Source organism: Zingiber officinale, chromosome 5A, assembly GCF_018446385.1.
Source record: "Zingiber officinale cultivar Zhangliang chromosome 5A, Zo_v1.1, whole genome shotgun sequence".
In the NCBI taxonomy this organism is placed as follows: domain Eukaryota; kingdom Viridiplantae; phylum Streptophyta; class Magnoliopsida; order Zingiberales; family Zingiberaceae; genus Zingiber; species Zingiber officinale.
The window spans coordinates 79,535,684-79,543,025 of NC_055994.1; positions in this window are offsets into that span (position 1 = coordinate 79,535,684).

Sequence of the window (7,342 nt, forward strand, 5' to 3'; positions counted from 1 at the left end):
ACTATTATGGCCTCATCCATAGCTATCCTCGATATGCCACCAACCCTAGCCGCCGCCATCGGGTCATGTCATCGCGTCTATCTTGCTTCCTTTTCTACTGCACCTCTGGTCCTCAAGATAGCACCACACGTAGTAAGGAGACGAACCGCAACAAAATAAAATTTTATATTTATCGATCCTATATTCCAAAAGGGAATGTACATGTAATCTAGATCGAACAGAATGTAAAATCCTAAAACTAATACAGCTCCTGCTGTATTTAATAATTACAATCATGTACACACATAAAATGCCCTCGACATGTCCGAGGGTCCAATCACACACAAACACAATAGGGCCATAATAGTTGGAACTAGGATGCCTACAACCACAGAGTTAATCTATTTGCACATCCTACTATTATCCTGCCTAAATTTATGTATGAACTGTGCATAATTTAACTTAAAACCAAACACACAGAGGCAAAAAACTCGCTCTGATACCAATTGTTGGGTGCTACTCAGAATTTCATTCTGCTTCCCCTATACAAAAATTTGTACAAGCACAGAACTTTCTTAACAACCTATGTGTTCCTCATGAGTTAAACTTGAATTGGAAACGAAACTTAACATTTTTACTTCAAGTTCAACTCATGTGTTCTTCAGTAGTTAAAATTTAGATTACAAACGATACTTAACATTATTAATCTAAGTTCGTCCCATATTACAGAAGTTGATTCAATATCTATTTCAAAGATTAGCTTCCAGGTTAAACATGGTGAGGCACTTGGCCTTCTTGGGTATGAGATTATCCACCACTTCCTAGACAAAGTCTTTCAAAGAAATTAGATATTTAAACTTCTTACAGTAACCCTAGGTTTAACTACAGAGACCTCAATAGAAGCACAAGATCAAAACACTAAATCAAAACACAAAAAATGAAACACGAAATCGCTAGCCTCTTGTGTTGGTATTTCAGGATCCATACAAAGAAAAACTAGTTTCTCTATGGAATTAAGAATTAGTTATACCTTTCTTTATAAACAAAGACCTCTTTATCTTCTGCTGTATTCCTCTCCTCCTCTTGGACGTCGTGTGGGTGACGATCTACCAAGATGAAATCCACCCGAACCACTTCTTCTCCTCCAAGAAATTCCGGCCACCAAGGAATGCCAAAATAGGAAACTTTCTTCTCTTCTTCTTCCTCTCAAGCAACCGGCCACCAAGTGCTCCTTCTTTTCTTTCAAGTTTCGGCCACCAAGAAGAGATGGGTGTCGATCTTAGAAAGAAGAAAGGGAGAGAAGAAACAAGGTGACACCGGCCTTAGGAAGAGGAAAGGGAGAGAGGTCGGCCACCAAGGAAAAGAGAGGAGAGAAATTGTAGAGATATGTGTATATAACATAAGGCACCCTCTACCTCTCTTTTATAATTCTTGTTCATGGCAAAAAATAAAATTTTAATAACAATTAAAATCTCTCTCTTTTAAATTTCCTATTGTGATGGCTACAAAAGAAAAGTTTTAAAATTAACCTCTCTCTTTTAAACAATGTAGATGGCTACACAAAAGGAAAGATTAAAATTAAAGCTTCTCTTTTAAATCATGATTACAAAAAAAGAAAAGTCTTATCAAAATTAAAATCTCTCTTTTAAACATTATAGATAACTACAAAAAAAGGAAAGATTTTAACAAAATTAAAATCTCTCTTTTAATCCTTTGTAGATAGCTATAAAAGGAAATATTTTAAAATTTAAAACTCTCTTTTAAAACCATATGGATGCCTTCAAAAAAGGAAATATTTTCCCAAAATTTAATTTTAAATAAAATCTCCTTTTCTATCATGCTATGGTCGGCCCCTTGCTTGGGCACCAAGCAAGGCTTGGCCGACCACTACTTGTGTTCCAAGCTAATGCTTGGCCGACGCCCTTGCACCAAGCAAGGATGTGTCCAACCCATTACTTGGGTAAGAAGTGGACTTTGTGGATACAAGGCTTTATAGAGGCTACAACAGGGACCAAGAGGAGGGATTGGTTTTGGTCTCCCGATGAGCTTGAGCTTCCTGTATTCGACCCGAACACCCAACTCAAGTTCATCAATAATAACTCATACCACTAAAGAGTTATTATTGAACTACCGCGCCAATCTCATATTACATTATGGGCTCCTTCTTATCATGAGTGCATTAATCTCCCTATGTTTAAAATATCGAATGTCCATTAATTAAATGAGTTACTGACAACTCACTTAATTAATATCTAGCTCCAAGAGTAGTACCACTCAACTTCATTGTCATGTCGGACTAAGTCCATCTACAGAGTTTAAATGACAATCCTTATGAGCTCCTCAAGGGGACATCATCAACCTAGATAACTAGGACATAATTTCCTTCTATAATCAACAACACACCATATAAATAATATTATTTCCTAACTTATCAGGCCTATTGATTTAACGAATAAATCTTACCCATTGATAAATTAAAGAAATAAATACTAAGTATATGTGCTTGTTATTATATCAGGATTAAGAGTACGCACATCCATAATAACAGAGGTTATGTTCTTTTATGCAGTCAGTACAAAAGAAACAACCTCAAATGGTCCTGCTCAATACACACATAGTGTACTAGTATAATTTTATAGTCAAGATAAACTAGTACCAAATTACACTACAACCATTCCAATGGTTTGTCCAATCCATCTTGGTTGTGAGCTACTATTTATAATTTATAAGGAACTGATAACATGATCTTTTATGTAACACCACACACCATGTTATCTATAATATAAATTAAATGGACAACTATATTTTACTAAATGTAGAAATTTGACCAATGTGATTCTTATTACAAAATAAATGTTCATACAAAAAACTAGGCTTTTAGTATACATCCTAACACTCTCTTGTGTCAAAGATTGTCTTTCCTAACCGATTCAATGTAGTCTCATCCATCTAAGTAGTCTTGGAAAGGAAAGCCTTAGACATAGTCTCCATAGTAAAAATAGAGAGAATGTTTCAGCTAGAGGAAAGAGGAAAAGGGAGTTGAAATTTCTTACCGAAGGAGGAATCCAGCCCTATCCGGATGGGGCTAAACCCGAAGATATACAGCATCCCCTCTTGGAGAAATCCAGGAATGTTAAACTTCAAGACTACAGTCTCTCTATAGCTTCACCAAAGGTTAACTCCATACGAAAGTCACCTAGATTAGGGGTAGGAAGAAAAGACGATTGCCACTTGGTTGGCCAAGACCCTAGGATGGGGAGTCGAATAAAAAAATATTTGCTCCTCCTCTCAGCGCCTTGATAAGGAATATTATTGAAAAGGGTAGTCTTTAGATGGGAGTGGAAACAAAAAAGGATGTCGATTATTTATTGAGAGTAGAAAAAGTAATGGAACGCTTGAGGAGTCAACGAACCTCCAAATAAGCGAAACGCGATGACAACCCCGCATAGAAGGAGGATATAATTGGGGACTAGTTACTGAAGAGGAAGGCGAAAATACTAACTCACTTCAGTGAAAAATGATGGAATGGAAAAGCATAGGCCTACCAGTGCTTGTTCCTTAAAGAAGGTTACATAACCTTCGGGGGGAAGATGGGGATAGTCCTGGTTAGTAGGTATAATCATGTGTAGAGAATCGGGGACTTCATAATGTTAGAATGTATACTAAAAGCCTAGCTTTTGGTATAAACATTTATCTAGAAATAAGAAACACATTGGTCAAATGTCTACATTTATGATAAATGTAGTTGTTCAATTAATTTATATTGTAGATAACATGGTGTGTGGTGTCACACACAGAAGATCATGTTATCAGTACCTTATAAATTATAAATAGTAGCTCACGACCAAGATGGAAAGGAACAAATCATTTGAAGGTCATAGTGTAATTAGGTATTAGTTTATCTTAACTATATAATTACACTAGTACACTTAGAGTGTATTTAGTAGGATCATTTGAGGTTGTTTCTTTTATACTGACTTTATAAAGGAACAAATACCTCAGTTATTATGGAAGTGTGTGCTCTTAATCCTAATATAATAACAAGCACATATATTTGATATTTATTTCTTTAATTTATCAATGGGTGAGATTTAGTTCGATAAATCAATAAACTCGATAAGTTGGGAAATGATATTACTTATAGTGTGTGTTGTTGATTATAGAAGGAAACTGTGTCCTAGTAATCTAGGTTGATAATGTCCCCAAGATGAGCTCATAAAGATTGTCATGTTAAACCCTGCAGGTGGACTTAGTCCGACATGACGATGAGATTGAGTGGTACTATTCTTGGATAAAGATATTAATTAAATGAGTTGTCAGTAACTCACTTAATTAGTGGACATTTGACATCTTAAACACAGGGAGACTAACATACTCATAATAAGAAGGAGCCCAAAAATGTAATTTGGGATTGGTGCAGTAGTTCAATAATAGTTCTCTAGTGGAATGAATTATTATTGATAAAGTTAAGTTGTGTGTTCGGGGCGAACATGGGATGCTTAATTTTATCGGAAGACCAAAACCAATTCCTCCTCTCGGTCCCTATTGTAGCCTCTTATTTATAGAGTACTATACCCACCTATACCCACCTTCATACCCATGATAAGGGGGCTGGCCAAGCTAGGGCCGGCCAAGCCTTAATTTATGGGTGGCCGGCCCTAGCTTGAACCCAAGCTTAGGTGGCCGGCCCCCATTAAATTAAAAGGAGTTTTAATTTTAATTTTTATTATGTGGAAGATATAATTAAAGAGAATTAAAATTAAAATATCTCTTTTAAAAGGATCTACAAAAGATTAAAGAAAGAGATTAGATCTCTTTCCTTATTTGTAGATTGGAAAGATATTTTATTTTTTCTCTTTGAAAATTATTCACATGATGAAAAATTAAAATTATAGAAATTTCTTTTATCAACCATGAAGGGATTTTAAAGGGAAATTTTATTTTTTAAAATTTCCAAAGACAAATAAGGAAGTTTTAATTGTTGATTAAAAATTGTCTTATTTACTTTCCATGAGGTGTCGGCCATGATTAATTGATTAAGAAATTTTTATTTAATTTTTCTTAATTAATTGTTGTCAAGGAAAGTTAAGGAAATTTTATTATAAATAAATTTCCTTATTTTCCAAAGCCAAGGAATATAAAAGAAGGGGTGGGGGTGCCTTTATGGGTTACAACCTCTATTATTCTCTCCCTCTTTTCCTTGGTGTTGTGGCCGGCCAACCTCTCTCCCTCTCTTCCTCTTTGTGGTGGCCGAATCCTTCCTCTTGCTTGGAGCTCTTGTGGTGGCTGGATACTACTTGGAGAAGAAGAAGAAGAAGGAGAGAAAGCTTGTATCCCTTGGAGCTTGGTTGGTGTTTTTTTCTTCATCCTTGGTGAAGCTCTTTTGTTTTGGTCGAACCTAGCAAGGAGGAGAAGAAGGTGCTTAGGTGGTTTCTCATATTGGAAGATCGTTGCCCACACAACGTCCGAGGTTAGAAGAGGAATACGGTAGAAGATCAAGAGGTCTTTCTAAAAGGTATAACTAGTAATTTTTCCTTTCCGCATCATACTAGTTATTTTTGGAAATAATACCAAATACAAGAGGCTTACGATTCTAGTATTTCGAATTTATTTTCGATGTAGTGTTCTTATGTTTATTTCTTTTCCTTGTGATTTGATTGTTCCTTTCGGTTAACCTAAAGTTATTTTAGGAAATTAAATATTAGCTTTCCATAAAAGGTTTTGTCTAGTCGGTGGTGGTTGCTCCCATATCCAAGAAGGTCATGTGCCTCGCCACGTCAGTACTAGGAACCAATTATGGAAATTAATATTTAATGGAATTAATAACTTAAGGTGATTTGGGTCGAACGTGTTAAGTTCCGCAGGAGATCCAAGTCAAAACCAAAAGGAACAAATAAATTAAACTATGGATCAAACGTGTTAAGTTCCGCAGGCGATCCAGGTTTAATTTAAAAGAACACATGGTAGCTAGGAAAAGGTTCAGATATTTGTACAAAATTTTTGTACAGTGGAACCTCTAGGTTTTTCGAGTAGCAACCAACAATTAGTATCAGAGCTAGGGTTTTGCCTCTGTGTATTTGGTATTAGTTTAATTATACACATGTCATACATAATTTAGGCAGGATAATAGTAGGATGTGCTAACTTTGTGGATGCAGGATCCAACTATTATGGCTTATAGTTTTATGTGTGTGATTGGACCCTTGGACATGTCAAGGGCATTTATATGTGTGTGCATGATTGTATTATAAAATACAGCAGGAGCTGTATTTAGTTTTATTTGGATTTTATTTTTTGATCTAGTTATATGTACATTCCTTTTATGGAATATAGGATCGATGGATGTAAATTTTATTTTATGTTCGATCTAGTTTACATGTACATTCCTTCGAGGAATATATGATCGAAAAATGTAAAATTCTATTTATGTCGCGGATCAAATCTTGCAAGGCGTGAAACCTTTTGAGGATCAGAGGCGCAGCAGAACAAGGAGCAAGATGGATGCGACAACTAGACCCGGTGGCGGTGGCCAAAGATGGCAGCAGCTAGGGTTGGCGACACACGGAGGACAGCAATAGATAAAAGTCATAATAGTTGAAAATTAGTTTTTCTATTTATTGCTCTTTATGCTGTGTTGTGTGTGATTGTTAGTATGCATGCTAAATAGGCTAGCATAGTCAAAATTCGTCACTTTAAATAACTAAGTGGGAGAGAGATTTATTTTTAAATAAATTTCACGGTCTCCATTACTGGTTTGTAAGTGATGCAAACAAGCTTCTGCGTTGGCTCTGAGTGCCTTCCTCCATATCGGATGAGCTTGTTTGTGGATCACTAGAACAAACTTCCATTTTGGATGACTACAGGAAGTTAATTAAGAGTGTGTGATCTTCCCCATCGGAAGGGGCACAATCTTATTAATGGACTTAGTGTCAAGTAGTGGTATACACTTAGGCACGTCTAATAGTATCCTCCCCATCGGAGTCACTGCTATTATTTGTGTGACCGAAGAAAACCAACTATTAATTTGTCAAATAAATAGGTTGACAAGATAATAAAATTAAAACCCCTCTTATAAATGTTTGATTTTGTATACGTCCACACTATTGTGGCATACAAAATTCACGGTGTTTGAGGTAATTTTATTTTGTCATAAAGATTTATTGACAAGATAATTAATGGGTAAAACCCTCCTCTTACAAATGTTTAAATTATGTATACGTCCACACTATCGTGGCATGCAAAATTCACGGTGTTTGAGGTGTTGGTGAATTTAAATAATATTGTTTGAGGAATCAATGTTATTCTAAATTCAAAAGGTTTTGACCAAATATTTGATCAAAGACAGATCAACTATTAATTTTATT